This window comes from Manis javanica, chromosome 6 (genome assembly GCF_040802235.1).
Source record: "Manis javanica isolate MJ-LG chromosome 6, MJ_LKY, whole genome shotgun sequence".
Lineage (NCBI taxonomy): Eukaryota > Metazoa > Chordata > Mammalia > Pholidota > Manidae > Manis > Manis javanica.
Window position 1 is genome coordinate 93,647,051 of NC_133161.1, and position 26,357 is coordinate 93,673,407.

The 26,357-nt window shown below is 46.3% G+C and overlaps 1 long non-coding RNA gene and 1 pseudogene across 3 annotated transcripts in view; one reads left to right on the forward strand and one right to left on the reverse strand.

Annotated features, from left to right (window-relative positions):
• Positions 1–11,374, reverse strand: part of LOC140849949 (uncharacterized) — a 63,397-nt gene extending 52,023 nt beyond the window's left edge. For all 3 annotated transcript variants that reach the window (XR_012132405.1, XR_012132406.1, XR_012132404.1), the window contains exon 1: positions 7,775–11,374. This is a non-coding gene — a long non-coding RNA (uncharacterized lncRNA). The remainder of the gene's footprint in view (positions 1–7,774) is intronic.
• Positions 11,375–24,028: 12,654 nt separating this feature from the next.
• On the forward strand, positions 24,029–24,928 carry LOC140849948 (nicotinamide riboside kinase 1 pseudogene; annotated as a pseudogene).
• Positions 24,929–26,357: the final 1,429 nt, after the last annotated feature.

Consider the following 26,357-nt stretch of genomic DNA (forward strand, 5'->3'; position numbering starts at 1 on the left):
GTTTTGCAGCACACTATTAGTTTATACGGTAGGTCCCACATCTTTACCAAAATCTACTTGGGGAGAAGCCCCCAAAAGCATCGAGCCTTTGTCAGAGTTTACTGACATAGAAGGAAGTCGCCTTTGAAAGGAGAATAAAAATTCCTTTCAACAATGTCCCATTGACTTTACACTGGCATTGCCCAGATGTCCCACAAGCCTGGATCCCATCACCTCTCCGGGCTAACGCCATGGCAGGCTGTGGGTAAAATTGCAACATTTCCAGAGTCTCTCTCCTGGCCTCATTGCATCTCCCTATCAATAGGGGTTTCCAAAGGGTGGACAGAAGTAGTCCATCTCCACATCAACAGGCAAGCGAGGGCTTATCTGGACTGGAGAGAGGGGGTACAGGCTCTTCTTCTGCAGCCGGGTCATGAAAGACACGGGAGAGCAGAAGGGGACTGCTTATAAGAAATAAATGGGTTTCTCCCACTTTATTTCTCCCTTTGACTGATTTGGGTTTCAGAAGTATTTTGTCCTGGGATTTTCTCCCAGAGTTACAAAGGCCTATGCCCAACCTTGGTTATTTAGCTGCCTACACTTAGAGAAGGTGGCAGGTTATAACCAGGGCAAGGTAATACACACACGGTGCTTTTTTTTACTGCCCTGCTGCCCAGTAAAACAGTGGCTCTGTAATCACCCAACAGCAAGTTGCATCAACAGGAACCACTGTGCAAAAGCATGAAAGGACTAACTGTGCTACAAATAGCAGCCTGAGAGGGCACAGCCACCGTGAGAGACAGGAGACGAGGCATGTGTATTGTCAGGACCGTTAGGAGAGGATTCCTGTCTAGGCTCAGGCCCCTCTGGTGCTGAGAATTACTGTTTGTCCTAGAAAGCTCGCCTTGACAGCAGATCCCCAAGGTGCCCTGAGAAGTGCCTAGGGAGCCCTGATGCTCCCGCTGGGGAAACGGGGACTCTGCTGTGGGGAGCAGCATGCCTGGGCAGCGCCAGCCCCAGTGCACTGGGCAACACAGGCCAAAGGGTGAGTGGAGCCTCTCCCTTAGGGAGGCTGGGCTGCAGACAGAGAAGTAGGAGGGGCAGCCCTCTCTCCCAGGACGAGCGGGACAAGGTCCCGGCCCTTGGGTTTCGCTCATTTTGCTGGTAAGAAATTGACACCTGAAGATTTTGCACCACAGCAAAGCATTAATGTAAAAATCATACTTGGTGTCCTAATGCTGTGTTCATTTTTATGTGTGTGTGTGTGCCTTTTTTTTAATTCATTTTGGTATCATTAATCTACAATTACATGAAGAACATTATGTTTACTAGACTCCCCCCTTCACCAAGTCTCCCCCACATACCCCATTACAGTCACTGTCCATCAGCTAGTAAGACGCTGTAGAATCACTACTTGTCTTCTCTGTGTTGCACAGCCCTCCTATGCCCCCCACACATTATACATGCTAATCTTAATACCCCCTTTCTTTTTCCCTACCCTTATCCCTCCCTTCCCACCCATCCTCCCCAGTCCCTTTCCCTTTGGTAACTGTTACTCCATTCTTAGGTTCTGTGATTCTGCTGCTGTTTTGTTCCTTCAGTTTTCCTTTGTTCTTATACTCCACCTATGAGTGAAATCATTTGGTACTTGCCTTTCTCCGCCTGGCTTATTTCACGGAGCATGCAACCATCTATTTTGTTGCAAATGGTAGGATTTGTTTTCTTCTTATGGCTGTGTAATATTCCATTGTGTATATGTACCACATCTTCCTTATCCATTCATCTACTGATGGACATTTAGGTTGCTTCCATATCTTGGCTATTGTAAATAGTGCTGTGATAAACATAGGGGTGCATCTGTCTTTTTCAAACTGGGCTGCTGCATTCTTAGGGTAAATTCCTAGAAGTGGAATTCCTGGGTCAAATGGTATTTCTATTTTGAGCTTTTTGAGGAACCTCCATACTGCTTTCCACAATGGTTGAACTAATTTACATTCCCACCAGCAGTGTAGGAGGGTTCCCCTTTCCCCACAACCTCGCCAACATTTGTTGTTGTTTGTCTTTTGGAGGACGGCGATCCTTACTGGTGTGAGGTGATATCTCATTGTGGTTTAATTTGCATTTCTCTGATGACTAGCAATTGTTGTGCTCATTTTTCAGTACAGTTTTCCCATCTTAAATCTACCTTATTAACTAAACTTTGTGTGGTAGTAATTTTGCAGTATACATGTATATTCAATCATTATGTTGCACACCTTAAACTTACACACTGTTATCTGTCAATTATATTTTAATTAAACTAAGGGAGAAAAAAAATCCTATTGTATACTTCAACCTATCTGAACACATGTCCATAGAGTCCATCTGAGGCCTTAAAGGAAAGACATACAGAAGTGCAGAGTAATCTGCTTTCCTGTAGAATCACTGGCTATCTGTGAGAAGAGAAGATTCTCTTAATCACGCTCCTAACCTTAAAATCAACTCTTGGCAGAGCTAATGCTATCCCTTCCCTGACCCTACTGCTGTCAGAGCAGGCCCAGTGAGTGGCAAAATGTCTAAATAATGGTTCCACAAGAGAACAATGAAGGAAGTGGAACACAGAAGACCTGGGAGAAAAAGTTGTTCCCTGTTGGCATAAGTCACTCTCCAGGTTAAGCCAAGCAGAAGATCAGAACTAAAGACACAGAGACAGTTAACCCTGCCCATCATCTTCCCCTCTACCTTGTCCCACAGAGGACCTCGAAACAAGGAGAGAATGGGGTGGGGAGAGAGGAATAAGTCATTTCATTTTAAGTCGGCAGCCCAGTTCCTGCTGCAACTGTATTTGGGGTTCACCCCACTCAGGAGGTTCCGTGCTCAGCTTTCTCCTCTGACAGCAGGAGAATGAACAGGACATGACAGCGACAACACAATGATATGGGTGCCAGGTCAGATAAGGGCAGGCAAGATGGGGGACTACTTGGGGGTGTGGGGCAGGGAGTTACTTGGTTCAAAGGTTGATCAGAAACGTCCTTTGGTGATGTGCACTGTTCCTGCAGAGAAGTGCCTGGACCACTCTGCAAGAGTCATGTAAATCAAGCAATCGACGCTTAATTCTTGGCCTGCTCTTTCAGTGACCTTGACCTCAGAAAAGAAAGAGCTGATGGTAGCAGACATCCCTTCTATCCACCCACCACCGCATTGCTGCTCACAGACCCTCCCTCCCGAGGTTCTGGTACCTGCCAGAGGAAGTGACCCCCTGTGCCTAACGCCTTCCGGGAATATTTGTCCCCCTCTCAGTGCATAGCCTCCGTTTCCATGCTCCGTGTTTGCATTTACTTGTAGCAGGCTGTTTTCCCTTGCCTCCTAATCTGCTTTCCGTCCCCTTGGAAACACAAAGGAAGGAGTTTACTATCCTTTTTAAGTCTCTGGTCTCTGTTTTGAGGCTTTATTTTCCTGGTAACAGCCCTAGAGAAAAACTCTTTTGAGCACGTTGGAGACTGGTAGGGAAAGAGGGTTGCAGCCCCTACCCACACCGCACTGGTGGGATTCTACTCCCCGCCAGCCTCCCGCGGGAGGGCATGGAGTGAGGACAGCTGCCTTTGCAGTCTACTTCTGGTGAAGGAACAGGGATGTTATTGCCTTCTCTTGCTACCCTTGTCCAAGCTACATTCCTAGGTTCCTACAAAGGTGAGAGCATTTTGAATCCACTCCAAAAAGCAATGTCTTTTTCATTTTCCTTTAGAAATCGTGACTATGTTCTGCCACTTGAGACTTCAGTAAAGTTTCTGTGTGATCCACCCCTTCAGGGAGTATCACCTCTCCAGGGAAGGGCCCTAGACCATTTGACAGTGGTAATCCTTGGCGTCGGCTGGTAACAGGGCACAACAAGGGCAATGTTTGCCCTCCTTTCCTTTAACACACTCCTCCCCTTAAATTAAGAGCATGGGGCTTGTCAGCCTGCGGGTAAGAGCAACCGAGTCGATTTCCAAGTTCAGTCCTCTAGCGCCACCTGCTGCCAATTTCTCTAATTACGTTTGACCACAAAAATGAAAAATAAAAAAAATTTTAAGTGCTAAACTACACGAAAATCTGGTAAATACAGTGCCAAGCTCAGATATGTAGGTGATGTTCAGATTAAAGGACGCTAGCATTGCTGTTCATTCAGTGAATCAGAGGGCATGGCACACGGTAAATGCTAGAGAAGCCTAGGTTGTTTTTATTGTCTTGGTTGTTATAACCAAAAGAATTCAAAAGAGGGGGATTTTAGAAAATTTGTAGTGTCTATATAGTATAGCAGTTTTTTCAAATTATCGGCGAATTGCCTTTATGAGGCACAAATAATAATTACTTGGAAATCTAACAAGCAGTATTTATTATTAAAGAGACAATGCCTCAGTAATTAAAGGCTTAAAGAAAGGCAAGCCCTCCCTAATTGAATTTTATTCATAACATCAGGCTAACAAAAACGCTGAATTCCTTCTTTTCCATACTTTAGAGCATTCCTATAAAGTAGGGACATTAGTGCCTCTCCCTCCCTTAGAAAATACAATAACTAATAGAAGCTTTGGTGATTTCAGAATTACCTCAGGACCTTGAAGTTATGATTCTTAAAAGTGTATATGCAGAAGATAAATACCTACTCAGAACTTGGTGTGTGCCTTAAAAGCTGATATATGGGCTTTATCGTTATACTTTCCTATTGATTAAAGCCAGACTACCCTGTACAGTAATGCATCAAAAATTAATCGGTCTTTCCAAGATCACACAAGAATTACCTGATAAAGCCACAACTTAAACCTGCTTTGGCTGCATATTTTGCCTTTGGAAGATTACTTTGTAGCCATTAAATATGATATTTTAAATGAGTATTTATAAGTATGGTAGTTTTTAAATATTTCAACAAATTCTTTGATTCTCCTCCCTTCAAAAGGTCCCTGCTACCCTCTGGGTGATAGGCTAAGCTTAATGACTCTTTCTAACAAGTAGAATATGGTAGAGAGGTAGTGTCCTAGGACACAGTATGCCTTGGAGAACATCAAAGCTCAAAGCTTTCCTACATACCATCAAGATGTAAACAGACAACACACAGCATGAAATAAAATATTTGCAACTCATCTATCTGATAAGTAACTTATATACAGGATATATAAAGAACTCATACACATCAATGATAAAAAGACAACCCAATTTTGTACACAGGCAGAGAATTTGCTTAAACATTTCTCAAGAAAAGATATATAAATAGCCAGTAAGCACATGAAAAGCTGTTCAATTCCACACCCAGAATTACTAGGGAAATGCAAACCAAAAACACCATGACATACTGCTTCATACCCAGGATGGCTATAATGAAACAGACAGTTAACAAGTGTGGGCCAGGATGTGGAAATACTGGGACCCTCATACAAGACTGATGGGCATGTAAAATGTTGCAGTTACTTTGGAAAACAGTCAGGTAGTCAGTTCCTCAAATGGTAAGCACGGAGTTACTATAAGACCCAGAAATTCCTCTTATGGAATGAAAGCAAACACAGAAACATGTACACGAATGTTCTCAGCAGAATCTTTCACATTAGGCAAGAAGTATAAACAACCCAATGTCCATCAACTGAGGAATGGGTAAACAAAATGTTATCCATGTGGTGGAGTATTGTTCAGCAATAAAAAGGCAGTACTGATCCATGCTACAACATGGTTGACCCTTGAAAGCATTAATGCTAAGTGAAAGAAGCCCGACACAGAAGGCCACAGAGTATATGATTCCATTTGTATGAAATGTCCAGAATAGGCAAACTTATAGAGACAAAAGGCAGATCAGTGTTTGCCAGCAGAGTAGAAAAAGGAGGGACTGGGGAGTGACTGCTTGCCATTTGGAACACAGGTAAGTTCTGGAACTGGGTCATGGTGATGGTTGTACAACCCCATGAATACACTAAGAAATACTGAGTATACTTTAAATGGGTGAACTGTATGGCATGTGAGTCATACCTTCAAAAGCTCTCTAAAAAAAACCAGTGAGGCTCTGCATTGCCCTTCCTCTCTCCTGGGTCACTCATTCTAGGGGAAGCCAGCTGCCCTGTTAGAAAAGGTTCACACGGCAAGGAACTAAGGCCTCCAGTCAGCAGCCACGTGAGTGAGTCATCTTGAAAGCAGATCCTCCCATCCTAGCCAAGCCTCAAGATGACTGCAGCCCCAGACGACATGCTGCCTGCCGTCTCATGAGATACCAGAGCTAGACCCACCAGCTAAGCCGTTCTTGGGGCTTCTGGACCCTCAGACTGTGTGAGAGAAGCTTGTTGCTTTAAGATGCTGAGCTTGGGGGTAATTTGTTATATAGCAGCAGGCATTCTTCAGTGGAAAATCAAGTGGCACAACATTATAAACACTATGAATCCTGATTTTGTTGAAAATATATCTAAGCATAATAGAAAAAAATCAGATGTTGCTATCTCTAAGTTCAAGGGTTATTTGCATTTTTTCCTTGTAACCTCTTATTTACCTACTTTTCTGCACTGAAGCTCTTGTTTCTGTAATAAAAAGCAATTGAAGTTACTTTTAACTTTTTATAGATTCATGTGGGGCAAGGTGGGGAAAGTGTTTGACAAGTAACTCAGGCATGAGATGAGGGCTTGGGCCAAAACAAAAACAGTGTGAGAAAGAAAACACAAGTGATGATTTGGAAGAAGAGAGAAGAGGCAGGACTTGATGAATGACCTAATTCAAGAGATGAAGGGATGGGAGTGAGGGGGAATGGAGATGTGTTTATATATAGGCTATGACTAACAAGAATAAAGTAATACCTCAGGCAAACATTTCTTGAAAGTTTTAAAAATCACTCCTACACTGTGAGCATGGAGATACGAGCCCAGAGGTGAGAGGTTGTGGGTCTGGCGTGAGTTTGTGTGCACGTATTTTTTTCTCCCTTTTGCTAACGTGAAGGAAGCTGGCAATTGTTTGGTGATAGAAGAAAAGGGAACGACAATATTTCTGAACAGCAGGCTCTGAGATTCTGTCTGTAGGGATATCCCACAGAATTGGAGCTTCATTAACCATCGACAAACATTAAATAAATAATGGTTTCCAGAAAAAGGAGACATTCATTCCAGAAAACAGACATTTCTCAGAGCTCGCAGGGGTGATGAACAGCAATATGAGTAAGAGAAAGAGAGGTTGAGTCCACAAGCATCCTCCTTCTGGGTGAAATGCAAAGAAGGAAAAGGAAGAGGGAGGAGAGAGATGAGAAGGAATGGAAAAGAAAGGAAAGAGAAACCAGAGAAGGGATGTCAGGGAGGGGGTCCCGGTGGGGAGGCTGGAGGAAGCGAGAACCACGGTGAAGGGGTGAAGAGAAGAGAGGAGACGGGCAGGAGCAGAGGCGGGGAGGGGAGCCCCTTCCCGCTGAGAAAGGGGCCTCTCCCAGAGCAGCCTGTGTGAGTTTTCTCTTGTATCCCCATTTCCCGCAGGGATTTCTGACAGGGGGAAAAGCCTCCAGTCTCCAAAACATAGTAGCAGTTTGAGAAGGGCTCTCTTAATTAGTTTCATAACCACCAGTGTGGATAGCAAGCCTGGTACTACAGGCAGGCCTCTTCCCTCTGCTCCTACACAAACCACACATACACACCCATGGCGATGCAAAGACACACTCATGTGCACACACGTATGCACAGCCACACCTGTACACACATACCTACACTAGTGCCTATTTATACACACACACACACACACACACACACACCTCTCCTTGGGCACCCCTCACCCACCCTTTACACACCTATGGCCTGTGCTTTGCCCTGCAGCAGGCCACCAGGGGCCTTACCTTCCTCAGGAACTGTGCCCAGGGCCTCGGAATACTGTACCACTCTCCCCAGAAAAACACTTTTGCCCAGTGTACTTTCCAAGGAGAGCAGTTTAAGGTTTCACCAATTCTAAGAGAAAAATCAAATCAGAGATATTATTTTTCAAGAGAAGGGCTTGGGGGACAGACAGGAGAAGGGAGAAAGAGAAATGGATAATCCTCGCTAAGAGTCTGCAAGGTGCCAATGCTCTGCTGCGTGTCTTAATCCATGTGGGCTCTGTAACAGAAATTCCATAGACTATCAGTTTATGAAAAACAGAAACTTATCTCTCACAGTTCTGCAGGTGGGGCAGTGGGGGAATCTCTGCGACCTCTTTCATAAGGGCACTACTCCCATTCGTGAGGGCTCCACCCCCAGGACCTAAGCACCTCCCAAAGGGCCCACCTCCTCACGCCATCATCTTGGCGCTTAGGGTTTCTACACCCAAACTGTAGGCAACGTAACCATTCAGTGCATGACATGAAGTGTTGTCCATTTGTCCTCTCATTTATTTCTCAAATAATATAAGGGGGTAGGTTTTATTATACTCTTTTGAAGATAAGGAAACAGAGGCGCAGACGCGTTAGCTCACTCATCCAAAAGCACACAGTTACCTTAGAACTGGATCTGAACTGCTTCTGCCTGGCTCTGAGTAGGCAACAGAGAAATGTGTGTGATGGGAGAGTGGGTCCTAAATACAAAGGCTGCTCTGGAACACAGTGCTCCCTGAAGGGAGCTGGGGGAGTGTGGGGCCGCTGGGGCGCCCCACCACAGAACACCCACTCCCGGGTCCACCCGGGCTTGGCTTTGCCCCATCACAGATCCCACTTGGCTCTCTACTCTTGTTTCGCTTCTTTCTGACGCTCTGTGCTTTCCAGTCATATTTTGAGTATTTATTGAATCTTCTGTAAACGTTAAGAAGAAAAAAAAACTTCAAAGAAACATATAAACAAATTAATAAAGAAGAAATGTGTTGACAATGTAGATTCCAAATCACTTAGGACCAGGGGGGGCCAGTTGCTAACAAGGACAGATTTGGGTCTGGCTCCATGTCTCCAGACCAAACCTGACCTGCCACAGCTCCCTGAAAGGACGTGGTCCGGTGTCACTCTGCAAAGTGTGATAACAGGATTTCCCACGAGGTGTTTTAGAAAGGTTTTGAAGTGCTTGAGTGAAAAGAACCATAATACAATATTTCTTTTCTTTCTTCTTTTTTTTGAATGTCAATACCTCACACCCACTTTTCAGTTCTTTTAGCAGCAGCTAAAGTGTGTTGTGCTCCAAAGCCGCTGACTCGGAATGAGGAGCTGGTCCCTGAAAGTACTTCAAGGCTTTTAAAAACAGCTAAAGGAGCCCATCCACAGCTCCCTCCTGAGCCCCAGTGAGGCCCTCGAGGCCCCAGATTTTCTCTTGCAGGATAGAGCTTCTACACCCTACCAGAGGAAGACAGCCCCGCGTCACAAGCAGGCCTTGAGCTGTCAGACAGACCTGTGTTCTAATCCTGCCTTCACCACTAACTGGCTACATGAGCTTGGGCAAATTAGGTCACCTCTCTGGCCTCTGTTTCCTTGCCCATGAACAGTACCCACCTCAAAGTTGGGCAGTAGAGTTAAAGCACATAATGGGTATAATGTGCCCAGCGAGAGTCGCTGCCTTCACGATGAGCAGGAGCTGTGGCATCATCCCTCATGTGGGTGTCTGCCTTCTCTTCACCACGTGCCCTCTCCTGGGGCACACACACAGAGGGTGGTGGTGGGGAGCGGTTCAGTTTGGGCCCAGTAGAATGTTCTGGGAGCTCCATTTTATTGACAGAAAACCTTTCCAAGCCACATCCTCCCCTAGTCACTGCCACGGGTTTGACATTATCTTCTGAAAGCCCCTGCCAAAACCCTCCAATACTTTTTGAAGGGCCCCCACCAGTAAGATGGCGAACTTCCGGCTTCTCTTCGGGGTCCTCAGTTCCCACTGGTGCCACCTGAAGCACAATCACCTCTCGCCCCCCTCCCAATTCCAGCACCTAGCCAATAGCCACCAGGCCCATAGAAGTAACACCACAATCACCCCATGCCCCTTCCTATATAACCCAGCACCTTTCCCTAATAAAGCAGAATTCTCCGGTGAATTGCTGCTGTGTGTCGCTCCTTTCCTTTCATTGGTGCCGAAACCCGGGAGACGGGACACCCCAACTGGGCCCCATCTTCCCCCCGACACCAGCAGCAGCTTGCCCTCGTCCTCTTTTTCCGGCACTGGCTCATCACACTCACCACTCCTCTCTGGCCTTTAGGTAAGTTTTCCCCCGGAGTGGGCCACTCTTCCCCGAGCTATTGCAGTGCCATTGACCATGACCGTCTGGCAAGGCTCTGACGCTCAGGGACGAGGAGGGAACTCTCCCCGCCTCCGGCCTTCATGGCTGCAGCAGAACCTCAGGCCCCCCTCCAACAGCCATAAATCGCCGCCTCCGGCCTTCACGGCTGCAGCAGACCCTCAGGCCCCCCTCCCAACAGCCATAAATTGCCGCCTCCAGCCTTCACAGCTGCTGCAGACCCTCAGGCCCCCCCTCCAACAGCCATAAACCCCGCCTCAGGCCTTCACAGCCGCAGCAGACCCTCAGGCCCCTCCTCCAACAGCCATACACGAGGTGACTCTTTGTGGATGAGAACGCTCCCTTTTCCCCCTTCGTCCTTCCATTCCATTCTGTCTACCGAAATCCGTTCCGTCCGCCAAAAACTCCTAGCGCTAGGTACCTCGTGACTCCGGCACTCTGCCTTCTTAGGGAAGTCTGGGTGACGACCCACACTTCCTAAGAAACTCCGACTCGTATAAGAGTTTCCGCAGACCACCAAGGATCATCGGGGATGCCCTTTGTCTCCTTGCCATCTGCCTCTGGTCCGAGGATTTCCGTTTGTCTTCCCCTGTTTGTCTCCTTCTCTGTCCTTTAACCATGTGAGCCTCCTCATCCCTCCCTGAAAGTTCACCTCTTGAATGCCTGCTTAAGCATCTGGCTACCCTCTCCCTGACACCTGATATAAAACCAAAACTTCTCCGTAAATACTGCGGCAGAGGTAAGCAGCTGGGCTGTTGGCTGGCGACGCGTGAGAGTGTCAGCCCTCCCAGTTCTTTCTTTCTTTCTTTATTTTCTTCGCCCCCCTTCCGCACTTCAGGACCTGCTCAACTAGGCATGGCTGGACCACATCACTCCCCCACAGACTGAGCCAGAACCCTTCAGTCCCCCTCAGACTCGGTCCCGAAGGCCTCCCAAAATTATCGCCCCACCTTTGGGACATAGCTTAGACAGACTCACTCAAGCACTATTACAGTATACCAGCCTAGACCCAGAAACGCCTGACAGAAGACATGTCCTTATGACATACTTCCTAGCTCAAAGCTACCCTGACATTAAAGCTAAACTCAAAAAGTTAGAACAGGGCCCTGCTACCCCACAGACTGAGATCCTAACAGTGGCCTTTAAAGTCTTCCATAACAGAGAGGAGGAGAGAGAACGCCGTAAACAAAAGGCTGATCAGGCCAATTTCCAAATGTTAGCCCAGCTGATAAAACCACAACCTGGGCGTCCTTCTACAAACAAGCGCCCCCCAGGAGCTTGTTTCAAGTGCGGACAAGAACGACATTGGTCAAGGGTGTGCCCCTCCCCCAGATCTCCTACCACCCCATGCCCCAGATGCCACAAAAAGGGCCACTGGGAATCTGATTGCCCAGTCACCGGAAGGGGAGGCTGGACGAACAACCCCCATCCTAAGCCCGCCATAGTGGGGCTGGCAGAAGAAGACTGACGGGGCCTGGGGGCTTCTCGCCCGACCATTTCCATCACCAAACAGGAGCCCAGTGTTACTTTAACAGTAGACGGTCACCCCATCTCCTTCCTCCTAGATACAGGAGCCACCTTCTCAGTCTTGCGAGAATACTGGGGCCCTACCACGCCTGCCATTACTCCTGTAGTCAGGGTAGGAAGTAACAGATTTTCCCATTAAACCTCCCCCCCCTTTTATTCACAATCCAAGACAATCCCATACCTTTCTCCCACTCCTTCCTAGTTATGCCCCAATGTCCCATCCCTTTACTAAGACAGGACATCCTTTCCCTCCTCCACGTTTCCATAACTATATCCACTCCCACAGCCCCCAGTACTCCCTTTCTGATGGCCCTCATAGCCGACGACCCCCCTCTACCCAATGAAAGCTCCGGTTCCACCCTCATACACCCTGTAAATCCCAAAGTTTGGGACATTACAAGCCCCTCCATAGCTCTATGTCCTCCTGCCTCTATCAAATTACGTGACCGCTCTCAGTATATCTGTCAGGCCCAATATGCCCTAACCACTTCAGCCCTCATAGGCCTCCAACCCATCATTCAAGATCTCTTAAACAAAAATTACCTCAGACCCACTCACTCCCCGTTTAATACCCCCATATTAGCTGTTAAAAAAACCAATGGATCTTTCCGCCTCGTCCAAGACCTTCGCCTCATCAACATGGCTGTTGTCCCTATCCATCCCTTAGTTCCAAATCCATACACCCTTTTATCGCAGATCCCTGCCTCGGCATCCCACTTCTCAGTCCTAAATCTCAAGGACGCATTTTTCTATCCCTCTAGACCCCTCCTCCCAAGATTTTTTCATCTTCACCTGGACGGACCCATACACAAAACATTCTGAACAACTCACTTAGACAGTTTTGCCACAAGGCTTCCGAGATAGTCCCCATATTTTTAGACAGGTCCTAGCTCAGGACCTCAAACAGTTTAATCATGATCATTCTGAGTCCACCTTATTACAATACGTGGACAATCTTCTACTCTGCAGTCCCTCGTGAGAACAGTCTCATCTTGACACTGCCTCTCTACTTAACCTTTTAGCTTCCAGAGGTTACCGAGTATCCCCCGTCAAAGCTCAAATCTCTTCTCCTTCTGTCACTTACCTCAGATTCCTCCTATCTCAACAAAGAAAGTCCATTACCTTAGACAGAAAATGGCTCCTCTCTGACCTGCCCCTTCCCAAAACCAAGACAGAAATCCTTTCCTTTCTAAGCCTGGCTGAGTATTTTAGAGCGTGGATCCCTAACCTCTCCCTGTTAGCAAGACCCCTATACAATCTCAGCAAGGGCCCCCCTGAAGAACCATTATCCTCCTCACCCCGACACTCCTTCATTAAGCTCTGTCAAGCCCTTGTAGAAGCCCCAGCTCTCCATCTTCTTGATTTGTCGAAGCCCTTCTCATTATACATTCATGAGAGGTCCAGTCAAGCTCTAAGAGTCCTAGGCCAAAATTATGGCCCATCCTTTGCCCCAGTAGCTTATCTCTCCAAGCAATTAGACCCCACAGTTCGGGGATGGGCCCCCTGCCTACGGGCATTAGCCGCTAGACAGCTCTTGCAGAAAGAAGCTCATAAACTGACATTCAGGGTGCCCCTTACCATTCTGTCCCCACATCACCTAAAAGATCTTTTAACCTACAAAAGTTTACAGACTCTCCCTCCCTCCAGACTCCTGACCTTACTGTCCTCTTTCCTCCAAAATTCCGTTCACCCCCTTTGCCATCCATACCCGAATCATGACTTTTTCCTCCTTTACTGCTCTCTCGCTTTTTTTCCTCATTCCTATTGTCTTCCCCGCCACCCCAGCCTCCTTTGTATGGCAATTCAAAGTCAGACAGACTTACACACAGCATCAAACAAAAGTTACTGCCCTCATTGCCACATCAGACTGCCCTCTGAAAGGCTGCTCTGAGCCTTTATACCTCCACTTTCCTCCCTCCACCGAAATGTTCACTAGCAGCTACCCTTATTCTCCCTACCTCTGCTTCCTCTATGACCAAAGACAAGCCTATTGCAGGCAATGGCCAGACACCTACGGGGGATGTCCCTACTAGTCTTATGCCATTCACTACATGGGTAACTCCCAGTACCCACAGTATTACTCCTCCAACCGTTTCATGAAATATCCCAACGGCTCATTCTCCTTATCAATCCCAGATCCCTGGGACTCTCGATGGGCTGCTGGAGTCACAGCCTCAGTTTACTATGGGGGGTCCTCGACCCCCCATGGTACCCTTCATATCTCTCAAAAGTATGTTCCCTCTCATTCCCAGATCTCTCAAGTTGCATCAGATATCAGACATTCCGAAAAAGTCATTATCCAAACTCTTGACGGCACCTCTTCATCTTATTTTTCCTCCTACTCTTGGTTACAGCTCATTCAGGACACCACCATCTTTCTCAACCACACCCTTAACACCACCAATTGTTTCTTGTGCGCATCACTACAGCGCCCACTGCTGGCCACCATGCCCCTTATTATTTTGAACTACTCCTTCCATGCAGAAGGACAACCCCTCTGCCCCCTGGCAGACATACCCCTATGAGAACCAGAATACGCAGATAATCCCACCATCCACCACTGTGTAAGCCCAACTCCACCCACCTCCAGCGCACTTCACTGCCTCTCTATCTACACCCCTACCTCTGGCTCTAAGACTTTTACGCAACTGGGACACTTCTTTTGGTGTAATGGCAGTCTTTTCAACTCACTGCCTCCCAACTCCGATACACCCTGCATTCTTGTCACCCTAATCCCACAGCTTACACTTTACAGCATGGCAGAATTTCTTGAGCTCCAACCTCTCTTGCCCTCGTGCACAAAAAGGGCTGCTTTCCTTCCCATCATGGTCAGTATCTCTTTGACCACCTCAGCCATTGAGGCAGGGTTTTCGAGAAGAGCCTTGGATCACTCTCTATGGGCAGTTAGAAATCTCAATGCCAAACTTGAGGGAGCCCTGACATCCGCTGCCGATTCCCTAGCCTCTCTCCAAAGACAGGTCACTTCACTAGCTAAAGTCACCCTTCAAAACCGGCGGGCCTTAGATCTGCTTACAGCCAAGAAGGGCGGCACCTGCGTCTTCCTTCGAGAAGAGTGCTGCTATTACATCAACGAATCCGGCATTGTAGAAACTGACATCACCAAACTCACTGACCTTGCCTCCAGCCTCCACTCTGCTTCCAATTCCAACAAATCCATTCTCTTCAATACTAACAAACCCCCTCCCTACCTGGCTCTGGCCCATTGCAGGCCCCATAATAATCATTCTTCTCGCCTGTCTCTTCTTACCCTGTATAATAAAGTTCATCAAATCCCAAGTCAGAAAAATCTCTAATCAAGCTTTCAACCAGCTTTTACTCAGGAACTACCAGCTTCTGGCCACAGAAGATTCCTCACCCTCACGTGACCTCCTCACCACACGCTGAGATGGACCCCTCTCTCCACTGGAAACTGTTCCTAGAAACAATGGCCGCAGACGCCTGGCTCCTGACACCCATATCCTCTTGGCATCATTGGAATCAACAAGTCCTCAACCTATGGTTACAGGGAACCTTCATTGATTTCTAACCTGAAGAAGTCCACATCTACCCGTCCTTACTGTGGGGAGTCCTATCAACCCTTTCCTGCCAATCCTCAAGCCCTCACTCCCTTCTCTGCCCCCGTTCAGCAGGAAGCAGTCAGAGAGAAAGCAACGTCCACAACCCCATAGAGGAGAAAGGGGGGAATGAAGGGCCCCCACCAGTAAGATGGCAAACTTCCGGCTTCTCTTCGGGGTCCTCAGTTCCCGCCGGCGCCACCTGAAGCACAATCACCTCTCACCCCCCTCCCAATCCCAGCACCTAGCCAACAGCCACCAGCCCCGTAGAAGTAACACCACAATCACCCCATGCCCCTTCCTATATAACCCAGCACCTTTCCCTAATAAAGCGGAATTCTCCGGTGAATTGCTGCTGTGTGTTACTCCTTTCCTTTCACTTTTGAGGGCATCTTCCCATCCTTAGGATTCAGCCAGGCCACTGTCCCATGTGAAAACTGAAGACACGACTCCAGGCAGCCAGGGGGCCAGGAGGCTGCCATCTATGTCAGCATACACAGAGAAGTTAAACCCGCAGAACTTCCTCCTCTGCTTCTTCATTTCTGCTCTTCATAGCATCTGGGTCCTTGTTATGGGATTTAGGAGACAGAAGAATTTGGAGGAAAACTGAGGGAAGAGACTGATGTTCACACAAGCACGTGGCCAGGGCTGCTCCCACGGTGTGCGGGACCCAGACAAATACTGTTCTGCAGGGCTTCCAAGTACATGAACTATTTGAGTCACTAAGATTAGCATATGGCACTTCTGGCTGCCCCTTTTCAAATGACTCCATGGAAGAAATACCAATCAGTCAGTAGGAGCTACTTCATCTCTAGGCTTCCCTCTTGGAACTGGGTGCTGATCCCATTCTCAGTCCCAGGACAACGTCTCAGGTCTGAGTCTCAGAGCTTCTGGGGCATCTGGTCAACCCCACACCAGGGGTAGAGGATGAAAAAATTAAGTCCCTTTCACCTGGTTCCTATCTCTCCCCTTTAGCAAAATGCCACTTCCTGGTCACACTTTGGGTACACATGTAGCACCATTAGCCCTCACACAAAAGGACAGACCTGGAGAAGAAGCTCATGCAGACCTTGACATTTGGTCAGGAAATTCCAAAGACCCTGGGTCCTAGAGTACGATCTAGAGTTGAGGGCATGAGCTCCAGGTGGACACATCCCTTGGCCTCTTGGGCTTCCCACCCATGGGAAGGCCCCACTGGAGGAGACCAGAGCAGGCACTTGAAGGCATGGGAGCAGAGCAGAGGCCCATCTACCTGGGTCTAAGGGCAAGACAACCACCAAATGATTTCCAAACCTATACCCCAACCCCTACTCCACTTCTCAATTTCTGCTTCTTCAATCTCCTTCAGCCCACCCCTCAACTTCTCCTTTTCCCTCCTGTGTAAGAATTGCTAATTCCTTTTTTTAAGTCATCATGACTCTGACCTTGAAGCTAGTGTTATATAAAAAAGGGGATATTATATCTTTTTATAAAGTCTACAGAACCTGAATATTTATGATATGCCACATCAAGATGTCCTGGTAAAGAAATGTAATCCTTGTCACCAGTGGCTACTGAAAAATGACTTTCTAGATACACTAGTGGCACTTTTCATCTTTCATAGGCTGACAGGTAGTGGAATTTCACGTTTCCAGCAGTAATCTCCTCATCTTATTGTGGTTTCTGAGACAAAAAAAAAGGCAACATAGTTAAGCTCAATAGAGAACTGAACAGACAAGCAAAATAACACTCCACAACAAGAAGTCCCTGTCCTGTAAGAGATCTGAGGCACCATACACTCTCCAGGGAAACTGACATGGTTCCATTTTGTGGCTGAGGATACCAATGAAGAGGCAGAAGAGTGGCTGTAAGATTGGCCCGGAAGTCAAGCCCAGGGCTGGGAGACTGCAGAAGCCAGTTCCTTCACATTGCATGATGGTTTAACATGAAGTCTTAGAAAAACGGGTGTGTTCTTTCATCTTTGAAGTTGCATAACACTTTCCTTGTGATGTTCTTATGATAGTTGTGGTATAATAAATACTAATATTTGTTCCAAGTTCCTGCACACAGCTCCTAAAATCCTTGGAATCTCCGGAGTAATAAGAGTGCCTTTTGTATGCTAATGAGATGCCTGCTGGCTGGGGTCCCTAGGTGGCTTCAGGATGGGGGCTGGTCTCCAGGAAGACCAAGTCTTGATTACAAGCTTGGGACTTTCAGCCTCACCCCCCAAACTCCAGGGAGGGAAGAGCCTGAGTTCAATCACCAATGACTAAAGATTTAATCAACTGTGCATATGTAATGAGACCTCCCTAAAAACACGTAAACAACAGGGTTCGGAGACTTCTGGGCTGATGAGCTGGAAGAGTGGTGCACCCCAGCTCCACGGGACGGAAGATCCTGTGCTGGAGACCCCTCCAGACCTCCTGTGGGTAAAATTGTAGTATTTCCAGAATATCTCACCTGGCTTTAGTACATCTGCATATCAATAGGCGTTCAGAGGTGAAGAGAAGTATGGCTTTAGCACATTTGATTCATTCCTCAGGGGTTGAGAGAAGTTCATCTCATATCAATGGGTAAATTACCTGGGCAACGGGAGGGCTTACCTGTACCTGAGAGGTGAGGGTTGGGGGCCAGTTTTGCTTCTGCCAGAGCAGGAGAGACAGCCTTGGACTGCAGTTTGTAAGCAATACACAGATTTCTAAACTTTATTTCTCCCTTTGATTGATTTCAGTTTCTAGAAGTATTTTGCCCTGCAATTTCCTTTCCCTGGACTTAGACCTTCCCTATGTGCCTCTTCATCTGGCCATTCATTTGCATCCTTTATACTATCTTTTATAACAAGTCGGTACATTCAAGGAAAATGTATTTCTGAGTCTGTGAGCCAGTCTAGCAAATCATCAAATCTGAGGAGGGGGTCATGGGAACCCCCAATTTCTAGCTGATGGGTCAGAAGTAGAGGAAGCCTAGGACTAGTGACTGGCATCTGAAGGAGGGGTAATCTCGTGGGACTGAGCCCTTAAGCTGTGGTGTCTGTGTTAATTCCAGACCGTGTCAGAATTGAATCATTAAACACCAGGTTGGTGAATGGGAAGTCAGAGAATTATTTGTTGGTGTTGAAAACACCCCCAGAGTGATTATCTGGCACTGCCCTGTGTTATGGTCACTTGTGTTGGTTTTTTTCCTATTGGTTGTATTTTCTCTAAGAGCCAAAACTGGGTCTTATTCCACTTCGTATTTCTTACAACACCCAACACAGAGCCTGGCCCAAAATAAAAGAAGAATAAATAATGTTGAACAGGTTCAGATTTATTCTATTGACAGCTTCTTGGGTCTCCTTTATGATGGTGCTTGCTTAGGAAGGTTGGGCTGGGTTGGCTGGGCTGGGCTTGGCTGGCTAGACTATGGCTTGTCATCACAAGGCATTCCAGAATCACCAAGAATATGTCTCCAAACCTTCTCAAACAGATCAATGAAAAAGAATGTAAAAGGCTACAGTGAGGCCCCGCAGGACCCAAGGGCTCCCCCCACCCCAGCTCACCAGCAGGAGAGGAGGAGTCCAAGCGGGGAGGGAGTGGAAGCCCAGAACTGCTAAATAACTAGCCCTAGTAAGCCGCACTGGGAGTGAAGACACACATTGCATGCTGTGCTGGATATTAGGGAAACAGAAAAATAAAATCTGCAAGTGGGTCCCCGCAGCTGGCTCCGCTGGGACAAAAGAAAAGCAAGTGCTTTTTGAAAGTTTTAAAGGGACATGGGCCTCACAACTGGACGGAAGCATCCTGGCACACTCATCCCAGCAGCTGGCAATTCTGAGGAGCTTCAGACGTCCCAGCCCCCTGGGAGGCAGTGCAGCTCTGAAACCCGTCACAGAGATAAACAGCCTGCCATTCATTCCCCCTCTGGCATGGCCCTGCCAAAGCGGCGGAGCAGCCAGAGCAGCCACCCAGAGTCTCCTCCTGGCACACAGCCTCCCAGGCCAGACCCAGGGCTGCAGTCGGCATGCAGCTGCCCAGCACAGGCAAAGAAAGCCGGGGCAAGGTGCGAAGGGGCACGGTTCTCATAGGAGAGCACACCCGGTGTGCCTGCCTCTCCCAACAGGGCTCTGGGCTGCCCCACCCATGGCGGCTGAGGAAATTAACCCGGATGCTGCTCCCAGTGTGAGGGTGAGCGACACAGGCAGCAGAGAGGGGCAGGGCAGCTAGCAAGAAGGAAGGGACTTTGTTCTCCCTGTTGACACACATGCCACCTGCCTACAACTACCTCTATCGCCATGAAAAGGCAGAATTTGGTACAGTCCAGAATTACCCAGACAACCCCCAAGAGAGGGCCTGGGGAGACAGATATAACCAATCTTCATGAAAAAGAATTCAAAATTAAAGTCATAACCATGCTGATGGACCTGCAGAGAAATATGCAAGAGTTAAAGGATCAAGTTAGGATGGAGAATACAGAAATAAAACAATCTCTGAAAGGACTTAAGAGCAGTATGGATGAGGTGCAAGAGACCATTAATGGAATAGAAATCAGAGAACAGGAACACAGAGAAGCTGACACAGAGAGAGATAAAAGGATCTCCAGGAATGAAAGAATATTAAGAGAACTGTGTGACCAATCCAAACAGAACAATATTCACATTATAGGAGTACCTGAAGAAGAGAGAGAAAAAGGGATAGAAAGTGTCTTTGAAGAAATAATTGCTGAAAACTTCCCCAAACTGGGGGAGGAAATAGTCTCTCAGACCAAATCCACAGATCTCCCAACACAAGGGACCCCAGGAGGGCAACACCAAGACACACAATAATTAAAATGTCAAAGATCAAAGACAAGGACAGAGTATTAAAGGCAGACAGAGAGAGAAAAAGGCCACCTACAAAGGAAAATCCATCAGGCTATCATCAGACTTCTTAACAGAAACCTTACAGGCCAGAAGAGAATGGCATGATATATTTAATGCAATGAAACAGAAGGGCCTTGAACCAAGAATACTGTATCCAGCACAATTATCATTTAAATATGGAGGGATTAAACAATTCCCAGACAAGCAAAAGTTGAGGGAATTTGCCTCCCACAAACCACCTCTACAGGTTATTTTAAAGGGACTGCTCTAGATGGAAGCATTCCTAAGGCTAAATAGATGTCACCGGAGAAAATAAAATCACACCAAAGAAAGCAGACCAACCAAATACCAACTAAAGGCAAAAAAATAAAATCAACTATTCACAAAATCAGTCAAAGGAAAAGTCTGCAGTGAGAGGTAGAGGCCAGGCAATAAGCTGGGTGGCCACTAAGTAACGACTCAGCCACAACTACCTTGCAGTTTTGGTGATTCAAATTCATGCCTCAGCAACACTGTGCATTTTACTGTATAGAATGGACTTCCAGATCACACTCAAGTAGCTTAAACTGCAAATGTTACAACCATAAATGTCCAGAGCATACTATGTGGGAAAATTGCTGCACATCTCAATCAACTGAGAATGTGTGGAATAAACTGAATTAAGGAGAAACTCCGCAAGAACAGATTCATGAGTCCTCCTCAGCCTCTTGACTTGCCTGGGCCCCTGCACTTGCCTCACACCCAGTTGCGTGACCATCAGCAACTTGTCACAACTCCCACTTCAGAGACTTTCCCCAAATATATGTATTTTTTGATCAGTTGCAATTAACTAGGAGAAGGAAGAAGAAAGAACAGCGAGCCTTCAACATTTCACTCTGGTATCTCTTAGAGATTAACTTGAATGATGTTTGGTCTGTCTTTAGGGAATTAACCAGCCTCCCCACCCCAAACAAATCACTGACAATAACTGTTAAACAAAGAAGGTCCAGAACCCCCAGCAGATCTCTGGGCAGGATGGGGCAAGAGCAGGGAGGAGCTTTTAATGGCAACCCTACAGGCTTTGCAGGATTTGTCCACTGTGGAATGGCCAGCAGACCTCATCAGTCCCCATGTCTCACACTGACACTGGTGGGCTTAAAGCCCTACTCTCCTCCAAACGCCAAACCCCAGTGCAGTGAGCAGCAGAAAGCAGCCACCCAACAGGCACACCAGGATGACTTATTCTCAGAGGAATGTTTTCCATGCCTTTGTCACCCCTTGTCTCTTTCCTTTATTGAGAAGAGAGGAAGGGAGGGGAGAAGAGGAAAGGAGAGCAGGGAAGAGGAAAGGAGAGAAGAGGAGGAAAGAGGAGAAAGGGAGGAGGGAGAAAGTGGGGAACAGAGGGATCACACCATCAACCAGGGCAATGCAGAAGAAGGAAGCCACCCTGAATAGCCTCTTACCCAGACAAGCCATGGGCATGGGGGCCCACCAAGGCTTGTGCTCTGAAATGTAATTCTTCCACCTGGGGAAATTGATATTGGTTGTAGCAAAGGATTCAGTAAAGCAAGGCCTGACTGGATGCTCAGAATCATAACCACAAAAGACCATTTTGTGGGTTTGTGGCTATTTGAGTTCACTCCCTTGACCAGAGCACATTGTACTCCCGGCAGGATAATCTCCAGCACATCATCCAATCTATTCTCAAATGCCTCATGTAGCAAGATATTCACAGCTTCCCTTGGGAAGTTATTCTTAAAGTCTAATGGTCAAGGTATTTTTCCTGATAACGAGCATCCATCTTTCCTTTTCTTCACTTCATCCCTGTTACTCTGTGGAGTAAACTCCTGCCCTCAGCATTGTCTTTTCTCTTAATGTTTGTCAATGCATTTCCCAGGCATACGTACTACATCTTTTCAGCATCTGTGCACTTGAGCCTCAGAGATCAAGAAACAGCCAAGAAATGCAATGACAAATAAAGGCTCTGCCATCCGGCAGGCATAAACATAAATAAGATGTGAGCCCAAAACCTCAATAAAGAAGGGATCATCATCAATCCACCCTCCACACAGAGCCCACGACAACAGCAGAACTGCTATGCAGTGAGGGATGCTCTGCCAAGGCGACCCTGTTCTCACTGTGATTCATTTGCACAACTTAACAAGTTCTTCCTCCCCCAAAATGATTTTATGAAACACCAAATTTATCTTATCAAATGTATCTTTAATTCCATTCACCCTGTTTGGTATACTTTTTATCTTACTGTGCCATGTCATGGAAACAGGTGTCTAGTATATAAATTCTCATTGTGCAAACTCTCCTTTAGGCAGAGGAGTCAAAGTGGCTCTGAGAGCGAGCTGCCCAAGAAGACATTAGCTTCTGTTACCCTGGGAATGTGAGGAGATTCAGCTGTTTTCTCCCTATATGTAGAACCTTTTTTCACAATCCAGAAAAACTCCAGTAATTTAAAATGGCCATTAAGTCACCTCTTCCACTCAAACGAGTCGACTTCACTTTATCTCCTATCTGCACCCCACCTCTAGTATATTCACACCCTGTTCATCCTACTCATCTTCAGACCTCTTACTGTAATGCCCCATTGAAAATGTCCTTTCTTCTCCATCAACGTGGTTCATGGCATTTTATAGCTAGACAGTTCCTTAGTTGAGACTTTTTTTTTTTTTCAGAAAAGACAGAACAAGCTGGATCTGGTGCTCAGTTCAGTGCACTTTGTTTCCTCATTTCTTAAAAAGTAACATCGAATGACATTGGATTAAACATGGTGGCGTGAGAGGTGAGACACAGGCTCCCTCCTAAAAATGATATAATACAAAAATATAATTAATGCAACTAATCCTGAAAGACCAACATGAAAGAGGGCTGTTCCATACTGCATACACCTGGAGAAAAGAATAGACATCACAGAACAGGGTAACATACCAAAGCCATGGTCTGGGAGGACCCAAGCCCTTCTCCAACCCAAGATCACTGGCAGGAGGAAGAGAAATGGAGCAGGGAAGGAGTGGAGGCCTGGAACTGCTGAACATCTAGCTCTGGAGATCTGCTCTGGGAGTACAAACCTACATTACATGGTGCTCTCATGATTAGGAGGATTGGAAAACTAAGACAGGCAGAACACTTGGAGAGATTCTAGCTGCTTGTGGAAAGCAGGGATCCATATGCAGCTGCTCTGGGACAAAATAAAGGCAGGCAGTCTGAGAGACTTCCTAACAGTGAGAAGGCTGCTAAAGGGGCAAGTGTTGCATAGAGCTTACTGTTTAGGAGAAAGGACAGGTAGACAAAATTGTGCTGGTGCACTCTGCCCAGCAGGTTGGGAACTTTCACGATCTTCAGATGCTCCAGTCCCCTTGCTGGCTACGCAGCTCCAAGGCCCCCCTCTTGACACACAGCCTGCTGCAACTTCCTCCCAGCCAGCACCACCTAGCTCACAAACTGGAAAACCGTACCCTGGCATTAGGCCAGCCAGAGGGAAGCCCTGACTATAGCACCTACAAATGCAAAGCATAGAGGCTTATACCTGTGTGCTCAGCCCACTGGTTCTGGCAGTAGACAGGCATAGAAGCCAGGAAGCAGGACATAACTCTTTCCTACCCCCAGGCACCAACACCACTCCCCTGTAACCCCTGGCATTGCTCCAGGGGCTGAGCAGCTTTAGAGAGCAGAGCTTCTGGGCACTAGAGGGCACCACATACAAATATGAAATGTCAAAGGAACCTGGTTCAAAGCAAAATTATGAATACACCAGAGAAAGACACAAATGAAATCAACCTCATGAATCTTCATGAAAGATATTTCAAAATAAAAATCATAAACATTTGGTGCACGCGGAGGCACTCTCACCGCAGTCCCGCCCTGCCCCATGGGGGCAGGAGCTAAGCCATGTGCCTGGCCCACGTGGAACAGAGTCCTGGGTTGATGACCTCTTCTGGATTGCCTGTGACCGGGCAGGGGCAAGGAGGAAGAGGCTGAGGACGTCTCGGGTGTGGCGGTGTGAGAGGCACACGCTGGGCCCTCACCTCTGCCTGGAGGACTTGGAATTGGCCCCTGTGTGACAAATGGTGGGAAGACAACATTGGCTATGAATTTGCAGAAACACCTCCAAAACTGCACTGTCATATCTCAGGATGATTTCTTTAAGTGCTTGAGGCGCTCGACATGGAAAAACTGATGTCCACCATTTCTTGCTGGATGGAAAGTCCAAGACACTCTCTGGTAGAAGATGGGGGGCACTGAGGAAATTTCCATATTAATCATCGAAGGTTTCCTTCTCTTTAATTATAAGCCACTTGACAGTCTGTGGAGTAGAAGCTACTTTCTGACCATTCCATATGAAGAATGCAAGAGGAGGAGGAGTACGAGGGTCTATGAGCCTCCAGATGTCCCAGGGTACTTCGATGGCCATGTGTGGCCCATGCACCTAAAGCACAGACAAGAAGTAGAGGACATCCCATGGGAAATTGTTTACCTAGATGGAACAAAATCTGAAGAGGACCTCTTTTCACAAGTGTATGAAGATCTGTTACAAGAACTAGCAAAGCAAAAGTGTTTGCAAGTAACAGCATAATGATGGAGTGCACTGAATCTTTCCTGGAGTGAATTAGAATACTTGAAAGAATATATTCAAGAACCTTCACCAAGATACATAATGTACTTTGGTATGATGATAGCTATTATTTTGTTTGTATGTTTCTTTGGTCAAACATGATTTCCCCAACATGTGGAACAGTAAATAATTATCTATGCCAATAGATAGAAATTTACCCTAATAATTGTTCTCACTCTAGGGAGAGTACAGATACAGCATAGCTTACAAACAGTGAGTCAATTCCTTAGACAAATGATTATCAAATTATTCTTGGAACCCACAAGTAAGAAATAAGGTTTATATCAGCATCCAGTATATGTGTAATCTATTGTTTGTATATGTGTGTATGCATATATGAATATTTGTGTATTCACAAAGCATTTGTCCTATATACAATGCACTATAATATTTTTCTATTTTTGATTTGTTTTATAAATATTGGTTATCATCCCATACCAACGCCCATCTCCTACAAATAATGGCATACCAGGAGTAGCAGTCACATTGAATAAATTTACTACAGTGGAAAAAAAATCATAAACATTCTCATGTAGGTACAGAAAAATATTCAAGAACTCAGGAACGAATTCCAGTTGGAGATCGAATCATTACGGAACACAGTATCAGAAATGAAACATACAATGGAAGGTTTTAAAAGCAGATTGGATACAGGGGAGGAGATGATAAATGAAATAGAAATTAGAGAATAGGAATACAAAGAAGCTGAGGTACAGACATAAAAAAGGATCTCTAAGAATGAAAGAACATTGAGAGAACTGTGTGACCAATCCAAATGGAACAATATTTGTATTATAGGGGTACCAGAAGAAGAAGAAAGAGAAAAAGGGATAGAAAATCTCTTTGAGGAGGTAATTGCTGAAAACTTCCCCAAACTGGGGAAGGAGATAGTATCTGAGGCCATGTAGGTGCACAGATCTCTCATCACAAGGGACCCAAAGAAGACAATACCAAGACATATACTACTTAAAATGGCAAAGACCAAGGATAAGGACAGCCCATTAAAAGCATCCAGAGAGAGAAATAAGACCACATACAAAGGAAAGCCCATGAGGCTAACATCAGACTTCTCAGCAGAAAACTTACAGGCCAGAAGGGAGTATCATGATGTATGTAATGCAATGAAGCAGAAGGGCCTCAAACCAAGAATACTTTATCTGGCAAAATTATCACTTAAATTTGAAGAAGGGATTAAACAATTTCCAGATAAGCAAAAGCTGAGAGAGTTTACCTCCCACAAACCATCTCTGCAGTCTATTTTGGAGGGACTTCTATAGATTGAAGTGTTCCTAGGGTTGGATAGCTGTCACCAGAGGTAGTAAAATCAAGGTGGGGAGGGTGGAGCAGCTGATTGCAAGGCAAATGCAAAATTAAATTGACTATCCCCAAAGTCAATCAAGGGATAGACAAAAAGTACAGAATTTGATACCTAATATATAAAGGATGAAAGAGGAAGAAAAAGGAGGAGAAATAGAAAAGAACCTTTAGATTGTGTTTGTAGCAGCATACTAAGTGAGTTAAGTTAGACACCTAGATAGTAAGGAAAGTAATCTGGAACCTTTGGTAACCATGAATCTGAAGCCTGAAATGGCAATAAGTACATACCTATTGATAATCACCCTAAATGTAAATGGACTGAATGCACCAATCAAAAGATATAGAGTCACTAAATTGATAAAAACACAAGACCCATCTATATGCTGCTTACAAGAGACTCACC